The sequence below is a fragment of the Hyaena hyaena genome, unplaced genomic scaffold, assembly GCF_003009895.1.
Source record: "Hyaena hyaena isolate Hyena2069 unplaced genomic scaffold, ASM300989v1 scaffold_44, whole genome shotgun sequence".
Taxonomy (NCBI): domain Eukaryota; kingdom Metazoa; phylum Chordata; class Mammalia; order Carnivora; family Hyaenidae; genus Hyaena; species Hyaena hyaena.
In genome coordinates this window covers 4,493,445-4,506,048 of record NW_024080676.1, presented here as the reverse complement: position 1 = coordinate 4,506,048, position 12,604 = coordinate 4,493,445, and the positions used below count along the sequence as shown (strand labels likewise).

At 37.3% G+C, this 12,604-nt stretch overlaps 1 protein-coding gene across 5 annotated transcripts in view; it reads right to left on the bottom strand.

The window, feature by feature from the left end:
• Nucleotides 1–12,604, bottom strand: part of LCOR (ligand dependent nuclear receptor corepressor) — a 141,506-nt gene that overhangs the window by 16,151 nt on the left and 112,751 nt on the right. The window lies entirely within an intron of this gene.

Sequence of the window (12,604 nt, the reverse complement as noted above, 5' to 3'; positions counted from 1 at the left end):
TGAAACTGAGTTGGAACTCAGGATTGATATTTCAAAGGACTGTTGTGAGATGTTAGAAAGCACACACAAAACACCAAGCACCAAAGAACAGGCGCTCACCCTTTCTGGACTCAGGGAGATTTTTAAGACCAGGTGGTAAAAAGTTGCCAAAACATCATGTCTAAATACAAAACAGAATAAAATCAAGAAACTATTAGTCAAATCTGTTGTTTAAACTACTCTGCATGAAGAAAGATTCCACTGTGTTTTTATTTTCACAACTAGCAAGGCAGCAGTTTTAGTTAGTGGTGTCATGGGCATCTGAAAGGACCTACGTGAGACTATAGATTGGAAAGACTACAAAATGTCTTAACAGATGCCTACTTTAAATTTGAAACTGGTCATTGAATTGTGAATAAACCAAGAAAAAAAGATTCTTTCAGAAATATTATACCAGGTGCATGGGGATGGTAAACTTAAAATTTTTTTTAATGTTTATTTATTTTTGAGAGAGAGAGAAAGAGAGAGAGACACAGAGAGAGAGAGAGCGAACTTGAGTGCGGGAGGGGCAGAGAGAGGAAGACACAGAATCTGAAGCAAGCTCCAGGCTCTGAATTGTCAGCACAGAGACCAAAACAGGGCTCAAACCCACCAACTGTGATCCTGGGGATGGTGAACTTTAAACTATGTGCTGGTAACAGAGCCAAAATCTAACAAAGAAGAGACAAAAGGCAACAGGGAGAGAGCCTCACTGAGCAGTATACTTATAATATGTGCATTTTCCTGCCTATACACTGTCCTTCAGTAAAAGTTTCAAAAAGGCAACATCTGAAAGGTCACCGGGAAGAAGCTCCTCCTGCTGTATGAGAATTGCAAATATCTCCTTCCTGAATTTAGAAAAGGAGAGACACCAGTGATACCCTTGGGTCAGTGACGGTTAAGTCATTTTAAACTTTCAGACACAATGACATGTACACAGGAACTTAACACACTCCTCATGCAGCTGCACGCTGTGTAGCTCACACAGACGTTGGTCCTGGAAGAACTCTTCTGGGATGTACCCTGCTGCTATGTCTAGCAGGTGGTACCAATGGCAGAATATGTTGTCACAGGATACAGCACTGGGAGACAGTGGGGAGTATTCTCCCACTTAACTAGTTGTGCAACCTTGGCCAAAACAACCAGTTTTAGTCTTAATAGAGCACGTGCCCCCTCTTGCACTTAGGACCAGTGCAAAGGAAAAACGACCAAGTCATCAGTTACCTTTGCTGTCAGCTAGTCACAGTAAACATACTTTAATAACTCAGAGATGTGAATTAATGCTTTCTTACAACCTAGAGTGAATTTTCTCCATAAAGTTTATACTTCAAGTACCAAACACTTAAAATTTTTAAAATATTTTTGATAGAAGTCTTTTAAAAATTATATCCTCCTCTGAACACAATTTGTTCTTTCTTAATGACTCAGGGTTGTTATCATGTGCACTATTATTAAAGTTTAGCCATTACTTTTATTATACTGAACTAAAATGCCTTGATAGCTTTGGGGGCTACTCAATTAAGTAAATCTGACTGCCTTACTACAAAAAAGTCACGCTGGCAATCTGTGTTATTAACATCTTCCTTTTTACTGGCTTCCAGATAGTAGCTGTGGCCAGAAGCCCTACTTTTATGGTCAGGAGTGCTCTGCCTGTCAGCAGAGGAACCCTGTCCCAAGAGCTAGACTGGTCCTTGAAGTAAAAGTAAACAGGCTCAGAATGAAGTTCTCAGGAATAGTTTTATGAGTAAAGTACATGGATTTTCTAACAACTTCAACTGCTCAGAGGCCTTTATTTCTCAGTTTTTTTTTTTTTTTATTTTTGGATGTGTTTCTGATGTTACTGAGATAGGTGACTACAAATAAGTGGGATACCGCTGCCTTTTCAATGCATAAAAATATATACTCTAAGTGCATTTTAGCAGCACACAAAAAAGGTAAAAAGTGTTGGTCAAGGTTTATGAAAAAAGATTAAGAAATGTCATGGCAACTTATTGCAGAGAAAAACTGGAGATAAACTGTTCTCCTCAACTTGACAAGCACAACCATCATCAAAGGGTGAAAATCTTCTCAACACTGCTCCATCCCTAGGGTTGTGCTCTGGAAGTAGGCTTTAGTATTTGGGGTGAACAATATGCTTAGATGGGTACCTGGATGGCTCAGGTTAAGTGACCAACTCTGAATTTCATCTCAGGTCAGGGTATCATGTTTTGTGAATTTGAGTGTAGCATCAGGCTCTGTGCTGACAGTGTGGATCCTGCTTGGGATTCTCTCTCTCCCCCTCTCTCTCTGCCTCCCTCTCTCAGAATAAATAAGAAAACAAACAAAGAAGATTAAAAACCAATACAAAAGTAAATATGCTTAGAAATTAATGAAATCAAGAGGTACCCAAGAGGACAAAGTACTCTGTAGGAAACTGAGAAAGCACTTTTTAAAAAAGTGATGTCCACCCAGAATAAAAAACTGAGTAATAATTAATCCACAGGTGAGATCTACTTTTATGGTTGTGAGACTTGGATCTGCTGCTATCCCATGTCTCAATAATAGTACTTCAATATTTTTATTAACCTCAACTAATGTAAAAAAGTCTTCCAAAGGGCCATCAAACTAGCCCTGAAACGGTGGCTGTGGCAATTAGGCTTGTTTAGTCCCCAAAGACAGAACAGATAACTACAGGTAGGTAGGCAGGTATCTATTTCACAGCACCAAGGCAAGGGGAAGGTGCCTTCAAATCTAAGACACACTGCAAAAACATTATCAGTACCCACTGAACTCTAGCCTGGAATGGCAGTATAGCATCGAGGTGCTGAAGAAAAGGATCAGAGAGGCAGTCACAGGCTATACCAATTTTAAGAGGCATTTACAGCGATTGCTGGTGGGAAGCTCAGGAGATAAAAAGATTAAAATTACAAATAGCAACCTTGCTTGAAAGAGAGATATCAACAAAGGGTCATTTGTATGTGTGTTTTCCTGGCAAAAAAGAGAGGATCAGGGATAATGTACTGGAGAACCACAGATCATCAAGGCACGCTGTAGGGTCCTCTTTATCAGTTACATCCTGGGCTATTTCAAAACCATCTCCACTTGGAGTGACTGTATCTTTTCCTGAACTCCTAAGCTACATAGTGGTTTGTAAAATACATTGGCAATCATAAGGAATCATGTACATTTATCATATAATTTGTGTCTTTAGTTGACTTGTCTTTGTCTTAGCTTTCCAAGCAGATGTAAGCTGCTTGAGCTACTTGAGATGTAAGCAACTAGGCAGGGATCACATTTTATGTTCTTCTGTTTTCTCTTAGCAAAAAAGGAGAGAAAAAGAGCATTAAGGATGCTTCCTGGGTTTTAGACTCAGGCAGCATCATTTAGTGAGATAGGAATACAGGCAATGAAGCTGGTGGCTGGTGAGTGTTGGGAGTATGTATGTCTGAGGAGTTCTGTCTGTACACATTAAGTTGAGGTGTTTAAAGGATTCTGAATCTGAGATGTCTGGAAGGTAAGTGAACCAGCAGTTTCACTTGGATCTGAGAACCCCTTCACGTTAATACTAACCTTTGTCCAAGTGTCAGTAAATGGCCCTGTTATAATAACTAACTTTATAACTGTAGTAATAAAATCATTTTTGACTGCACCTCTAAATTATCAAGCTTCCTACCTTGTTTTTCTCTAGAAATTTTCTCAATAAGCTCTAAGTTTAGATGAATTTTAATTTCAGAGGATTTAAAAATTTTAATTAACCTCAACTTCCTGGAGTTTTTAATTCTATCACAATTTTTCATGTTTTCTAAAAAAACAAAAACAAAAACAAAAAAACAAACGGGTGCAGTTTTAAAAAACTGGCTAGTTTTGCCTGAGTTTTAAACAGCTAGTCTTTACCTTTGCTTCTAGTAATTCCATTTTTTCCTTAGGCTTTGATAGAGCCTAAATATGCATTTGCCTTGACTCAGAATACGCTCAGGCAGTAAGGAGGTAAACCAGAGAGGGGCAAGCTTCTGTCCTACAGCCCTTCAACTCACCTCAACTGAAGGGAAAGCACTAAGTTTTAGTTCAGCGATTACAGTCGGTATCACGGTATGTCCTTCACATCTCACTATGTAAGATCTTTACAAGTACAATAATTCATCACAAATTTTGAAATCGCTTGTTTGATTTCATGTTTCTTCTGCTCAATAACAGAACTCTGTAATAGTTAAGTAAATTATTTATCAATCAGAAATACTTCACCACCACTAAAGAGTAGTAAGATCCCAGGAACTAGTAAAAAGGAAGGAAGGGCTGTAGAAGAGAAACACTTGGATTTCCAACTCCCTGGATTAGCTCTGAGTTTCTCTCCCAGGAGAGAAATAGCCTGCATGACCTTGACCACTTTGTCTTTCTATTCTCTGCTCCATGCCTAATTCTTAAGGGTGTGGTAAAAGGATAAGATAATATTCATAAAAACTTTGAAAGGCACAGTTTAAGAGTGATGTGTTGTTTCACAACCCTATTTGTAATGATTTACTCAATGATGTTTTTCTAGATCAGAGGTTAGACACAGTTGAACTCGCCTACTTTGTCAATACTGCCATACTTAAATTCCCAAACAAAAGCATTCCTGTGGTTAATATAAATGGTGGGTCATCAATGCTTATGTTATCTTAAAGTAAAAGAACAAATAGAGGAAATGTGGCAGACGGCTGAACCAACAATTTTAAGAGTCTAGAATTTGGGATTGATGGATTCAGGTAGTCTCTCCAATATCTGCTAACTACCAATAAAACTTTTGATGGCAAATGCAATTATCAATGATAACCAAAATATATTCTTCTTGACTGAAAAAGAGCAATAAAGACACTGAATGATGTCTGTATGGGAGCTGATCTCAGCAGAAAAAGGTAATCTTGGGAAAAAAGAGGGGGAAGAAAGTTAAGAGACAACACTTGACAGAGTAGACCAAAGAGTTAAGAGATGTACTTTAATTTGACTTGATCCTTCTACTTAAATACAAGAAAACATAAAAATGCATCCTGAGTTCCCTTCAAGGCTAAGAACTGTATTTTTTGCTAGGCAATAGTCTGAAATTATGTTCTCTAATTCCTTATTTCTGGTCCTTTGAGGACAGAAAATGTAAGTATATTTTAGGGGCTGGATAAGTCTACTGACAAGTTCTTGCTCTGCACTGGGAAATGAATCAATCCTTGGCTACTTCACATTCACATATGTATGTATATCTTCCATACTTGGATACAAGAATATTCCAAGGGCTATGACATTGTGTTTGTGTGTGCGCGCACGCGTAGTGGAGGAGAAGCGGCAGCATGGGGTATACAGATTTTCCAAAAGCCATGTATGGTACAGTTGAACCTCTAAACTACTGAACAACCAAGTTTTCCTTCCACAGAACCGAACTAGGAGAAATCATAAAAGGGCAGAGTAGACAAAGGTAACAAAGAAATGTTGAGAAATAAAGATCAGAAGATCACAGAAGAGAAAGTGACCTCTTAAAATCAGGCAGTTTAATACCTGATTTCCAGGTAGCTGACATCCAAAGTCTCTGAAACAGAATTTAGATGGATAGAAAAAGCAATTCTCAAAATTGGTGTTAAGGAGAACGATCACTCCCCAGAGATCAGAACCATGGAGGAGGGGTAGGGGTGTAGGAGTGTAGGTGTGTGTGTGTGTGCACACGCAGGCACATGCTTTCAAACCCAGGGCTACTGCTGATGGCAACATGGCATCTTGTGCAGGTGTGAAGTGGAAAAACAGTTTAGAAGTACTGATCTAAAACAAAAGACATGCAATCCCTCTGTAACAGCTAAGTTTACTATGTTCCCTAACCACGTCTCCTAGAAGCAGGGCAGAACAAAGGCTCAAAAAATTATGAATAATCTGAATGGAGGAAGGAGAGGTGCTTCAGGGGGTGTTTACTAAGCAGGAAGCCATAGTTTCCTAGCTTTTCTGTATCTCAGGGTTTAATATCTCTGATAAAAGGCTATTATTCAGAGTAGATATAAATATGAGAGAAACCTTTTAGGGCTTGTACCTTCTATTTCTTTTCAATTTAACTAGATTGTCAAATTTCTTAAATTACAATAAAAATATAATTATCAAGAAAATTCTTATTTAACATATTTTCACCCATTTCACTATGGGCGAATGTACCCAGGAAGCCAAAATATAATCAGAAAGTTACTTGGTGAATAGAAGTCAGAGCAAAGGGTCATTAAGCACCACACACAGTCCAATGCCTTCACCTCCTCTCTAGGAATGTTAATGAGATCACAGACACTTCTGTCAAACTACATCTGATAAAGTTTTTATCCACCAAACTGATTTTTGTTTCTATCATCTCGGGTAAGACTATGCATGTGAGACCAAATACATTTGGGTGTTAACTTTAAACAAAAGGAGGGAGGGTTCATAAGCAGTGAAAGGTATGGGATTCTGGGCTGGGGGGCATGGATTAAAAAATAATAGTTCCAGGAAGTGAGGGAAGAAATATCCCTAAGCGATAGAACTAAATACTGGTTTGGAAAGAGCACAAACCTAAATTATTAATATAATGAGTATTATAACTAAGAATTCTTAGAAAACACTTTGAAATAGACTTTAGCAAATAATATAATAATTTCAGATTAAGAAGACAGACTCTGCCTTGGGCTGCTTTGAACTGACAAGGAGCGTCACTAACCTGACTTAGTGAAACCAGAGTGAAGACAGATCTGGATAGTAAAAGCATAACTGACATTTTAAAAGGTCAGGATTACATGAGAGCTCATGACAAGCTAGTAGACTGGCCTATTTCTCTTTTTGTTTTTTTAGTCAGGATTAAAATCTATGTTGTTCTTTGGGGAAATTGCCTTTTCATTCCTAATTTAAAGGAGCCCCACAATGATGGGAGTAGAAAAATACCACTGCTTAAGCAGAAAACAGGTGCTCATTCCCCGCCAGAGAGAAAAGGCACCGTATCATGGGGCTCTTTTAAAGGGGGGTGAAGGGAAGAAAGTCTGTCAAGGCCCAACAAAAGCCAAAGACTGTGCATGACTTCCCTGGCATCCAGACAAGGTTCCCATTACAATGGGAATGCATTTCTTTTGTAATAATAGCAATAACAACAATAACCATAAACTCAAAACCCACACCACCACCTTCAAGGCAGTGTGTACGCACAGGGGGATCTAAAGGAGGCGTGGGGAGTGGACACAAATGAAAACAAACAAGACATTTAACAGTTCACATGACAGATCCCAGCAACACCATGTTCTTTCCTTTCCAGAAATAGAGATGTTTTTGATAAATATTCTTGGTTTCTTTTGGGGTGAAAAGAACAGGGAGACTAGCAGATTCTATTTGATATTTGATAGCATCCCAAGCTTTTCATGATTGTTAGGGGATCTTCTATATCCCAACTTTTCTCATGTTCCTTTGAGGTTCTTAATCTCTGTTCTTGAAACCATACAAATCTGTGGCATAAGCCTTAAAAGTGGAAAATTCTTTTGGCTGTCATATAGCGAATCACTTAAAATTGACACAATGATAGCATTCCTAAGTAAGAACTGTAATCATCTAAAGACTCTAGATCACTTTGTAAAATGTAAAACCTTATAAAAGGATTCCTAGGGTACCTTATACAAAATTTAATGTCATTTACCATTTGTTTACCTCATGAGTGTTAGAGGAGGTCTGTAATTTTAAAATTTAATGTATAGGGATAAACAAGCATTTTGAGAGCTACCATTCTGGGGTGCCCATGGGTGCCCATGGAATTAAGTCCTTTTTTATTCTCCAACACTTCACCTCTCTGGAAACTCGAGTGTACTAACGGAGATGTGCTGGAGTGGGATGAACCAAGCAGAATCATCTGTATATCCAACGTTTCACTCAGGAATATTGAAGACAAAATGTATGTGCAGGCACACACACACCTCTCTCTTTACTCTTTCTTAGGTTGTATCATTTCTCTTGCTTACAATACACTATATAGTTCAACTACCCCGATTCATCTTTCCTTGAAGACTGGTAGAATTCTAAGCTCCCTGCCACTAGTTTCTCCTCATTTTAGTTTGCTTCCTAGTATCCAGAACCGCCATCTTATTAAAGTCCAAATTTGATCTTATCACTTTTTTGCATAAATTCTGTCAATTTCCCACTGCTCTTACTTCATCCTTCCTGGCACCTTCTCCTGGGGGCCATGATAGGCATTTCTTACTCTTTCATGGCTTGGGTTTAAAAAAAAAAAATTATTATTAAATAGCAACTTATGTTGCATGGTAATGTAATGGTTGACATGGCTATCTCCTCCACTGGTTTGTGAACTTTCTCTAGAGCCAGGACCTAAGTCCTTTATATTAATTCAGTAGATTCACTGCCTAAAACACAGGGCTCAGATAATTTCAGGCATAAGTAAGCAACGAATAACCAAATAAATTACTATGTAGTAAAAATAATCTTACTAAGACATTCTTCAAAAGAACTTAAATCAGCATAGGAAAAAAGAAGAATGAGTTCAAATCAACAAGGCAGGGAAAGGAAGAAGGGAATTTTGAAAGTCAGACAGTAAAGGGTGTAAACTTTCTAACACGGAAGGATACTAGTATGCTCTCCAAGGTACCAGAATAACAGGGATGAAAAGGTATGGTTTACATAATGGCTTCCAAAGCTATTAGGGTTTTGACTGCAAACCAGAAATACCTTACAAAGTGGCAGACTACACATACCCCAGTTTGTATACGTATGACATACAGTTCAGTGAAACCGTATGTACCCTTATTATATGCTATGTGCTCTACTTTTCTCTTTTATTTCTTTTTAAAATGTTGGTTAGGACCCCACTAAACTGATCTTACAACTGACTAACAATCACAATTTGTTGATTCACTTTGAAAACTGGTCTACACAGACTCACCAATTCCTAGTACCTCATAAGAATCTGCTATCCTGGCTATTTTCTTCTTAATCCATCTTTATCTAGCTACAGTTACACTGCCAAGTTTCCCTGGCAAAAATGTTTCTAGTGACTTAATGTTTGCTGGAATGAACACCTAAACTGTACTAGCTGATCTGATTTATGTTTGAAATACTCAGAACTCCAGTTTGAGAAGAGTGTAACTAAAAATCACTAAATCTTTGGCAGAAGATTCCCCAAATTCTTTCACTGAAAAGCTAAAAGTTTGATGATTAAACACATATGCATACACACATCCTCACATTCCCACACTTAGCTCTTACATTGTTATTCAAAGCATGTAAAATTTCAACCTTGACTATACAAGTAACTCAGTGTACAATGGAAATGCAGATAAATTCTACACAGCTTTGTAATTTTTAATCTTACGCATCTTCTACTTTCTAAACAACTTTTCTTCTAGTCTTTGAAAAGAAACAAAGAATGACTAATAGTTTGACAATATTCCCCTGGAACAGCACCAAGAAATGCAGAAAAGCAGCATTCCAGGTTTTAATCATAGTTCCAACATTTTACGTCTTTGACTAGAGTTAAAACAAGACTGGCTACCCAGTGTCCCTGTCTATTACAGACTTATCTGCCTCTTTCAAAGTTCTAATCAATATAAATGGCTTCCTCTACACTTTTCAATAGGACTTTCTCACGTTCCCTGCCCCTCGCACTATTATTACCTCCTGTCATATGTTCTCACTCCTTCCATTTTTTTTTTTTTTTTTGTATTTGCAAAGAGCCTGCCAAAGTACCAAGTATTTAACATACAGAATCTCATGAGTCTCACAACAAATCTCTGAGGCAGGTGGGTGGTATAAGTTTCCTTTTACAGATAAGAAAACTGAAGCTCAGAAAGTCCCAGTAACTTGTTCAAGATCACATAGGAATAATGTCAAAGGGATGGCACTTTAACCCAGGCCTGTCAAATTCTGTCACTTGACCCTCTCATGTCCTCTCTAGGCCTTACCTACTTACTCTTCAAGATTCACCATTCTCTGGCACCGAACCAACAATGCTAACTTCTATTTAACAATGAAATTTATAAGCTTCTAATGTAATTTCCTAGCTGGTAGCTTCATAATCTAGATCTAATTCTCTTTCTAAAAAAGCAATGTGAGTCTTCTCAAGAGTGAAACTAAATTAATACTTGAGATTTAATTAAAAGTGAATCTAAAAGAAAAAGATCAGCAGATAAAAGCTCTCGTTCACATTCTGAGGTTGAGTAAAAAGTTCCACAAAGTGGCACACATATCAGTGTAATCGGTTTGGAGTCATGAGTATTAGAGGCAACTCATTATGTAAGAACAGGTCCCTTAAACTCCCCACACTGCATGTGTTTCATTAAAAAAAAAAAGGAAGACTAGAATGGGATGAACAGTATTTAATCAGTGGGTCAATCAAAACTTGCTATGGTCACAACAGTATAAAAATACTTAACACTACTGAACTGTATACTTAAAATGCTTAAGATGTAAATTTTGCTAGGTGTCTCTGCCATGATTAGACAAAGATCTACTGAATAAATAAATCTTAAAAAACACAAAAAGAAGGGAGCCTGGGTGGCTCAGTTAATTGAACATCCAACCTCAGCTCAGGTCACAATCTCACAGTTTGTGAGTCTGAGCCCCGAGCCTGTTTAGGATTCTCTCTCCCTCTCTGTCCCTCCCCTACTACTCACTCCTGCTCTCTCTCTCAAAATAAATAAACAAACATAAAATAAATAAATATACAAAAAGAAAATACCCAAACCAAAAAACCTTCTTTGTTAACATTTTGAAAATATAAAATATGTTCAGGCCTCGCTCTTACAAACTGATTCGGTGTATCTGGTGTAGAACCCGGGCATCTGCATTCTTAAAATAGATTATAATTATAAACGCCTTAAAATTAACACACCTTACAATATTTACAAAAAACAGTATCACATTCATACAGTTCATAATAAAAACTAAAAAAAAAAAGATTTGTCTTAAATATAAAGCATCTAAAATGAAATCCAGATCTATCTGCTTTTCCTTTAGAAAAAGCTACAATGCAAAGAGGAGACAAAAGGTTTATATCTTATTCTTCAATAAGGGTTGCTACTATATTTCCCAATGTTAGAACAGATAAAATCAGTATATTTACCTCACATTTAATAGAAGATTGAATTTTAGATAGGTTTAGAGTTGAAATGAGGCCTAAACAGCATTGAGGCTACCACTCAAACTTCACAGATGAAAACATGAGTGATCCTTCTAGAATACCAAGTTGACAGAAATGTAACGTACCAAATAATCCCTGATCACTTCACATTGCTGACCCAATAAGGCTGGCAAGAGCACAATGAACATTTTACAACTATCAGTCAATAAACCATAGTAAAGTATTTCTACATGCCTACAAAAAGCCCTAGACTCAAGATTTAATATTTATGAATTTTTATACATTTTTATCTATTCCCGAAGTTCTTCCTTTCCAAGCTGAGCTCTAACCAAATCATGGCTGAAACTATTAACTATATACATTGATCAACCTTTCAAATTAATGTTTCTCTTGAGAACTTTTCCACCAACCTCTGAAAAAAAGTCTTTTTACTCCAGTTGTAAATGCAGTTTGATATATTACCATTTCTTCTCCCAAAAGCAAAAATCCAATAACTTTTAAGGTGAATAGGATTAATAAAATTCTGTGCTAAATGCTTGCCACTAGAAGCAAAAAATGATAAAGGGTACACTCAGAATACAATAAGTTACCTACCAAGTTAATAAATACTTTGTTAAAAAAGACTTTTTAGTCATTTCAACGACGAAATCTAGCACCATATGACTTAGTTACATGTTTTCACATTTCAATACAAAACTCTACTGAAAGAAAGGGACAGTTCTTATGGAAAAAAATAACACATACACAACTCAGGAAATGGCAGAAAGCTCTACCATTTTCCATTTTTTCCACTTTATTTCCCTTATGCAATTTCCCTGATTCCTACACCTTGTTAAGACACAGAGTCACTTGAATTAATTTCAAAGTATCAACAGAATCAGAAAAGAAAATTCTGGGTAAAGTCCTTTCTAAAAATATAACTGGAGAGCTAAATATCAATATAAAGACGGGATCACTAAAATAAATTCACTTATGAGATGCTAGATTATAATCCTAACTATATTGATCTGACCACCATTCGGAATGATAATGGCAAGAAACAAGTAGTTACAGCTTTAACATTTACAAAGAAGTAATAATTAGGTTTCCAGAAAAATGTTATATAACCATGTGTCATAATGAAGTAAGGAGAACAAATGAACCCAATGAATAAGCCTACAGTACCAACAAAATTTCCAAATTTATAAACGTCAGACCAAAAAGCAGAAATAGCCAAAGAAAGACAGAACTACTATACTAACTAAGCGGCGCTTGGGTGGCTCAGTAGGTTAATCGTCTGACTCTTCATTTCGGTTCAGGTCATGATCTCATGGTTTGTGGGATCGAGCCCCAAATCAGACTCTGCTGACAGCATGAAGCCTGCTTCGGATTCTCTCTCCCTTTCTCCCTGCCCCTCCCCTTCACACGCACTTTCTCTCTCAAAACAAACAAACATTAAGGGGCACCTGGGTGGCTCCATCGGTTGAGTGTCCGACTTCAGCTCAAGTCATGATCTCATGGGTTGTGAGT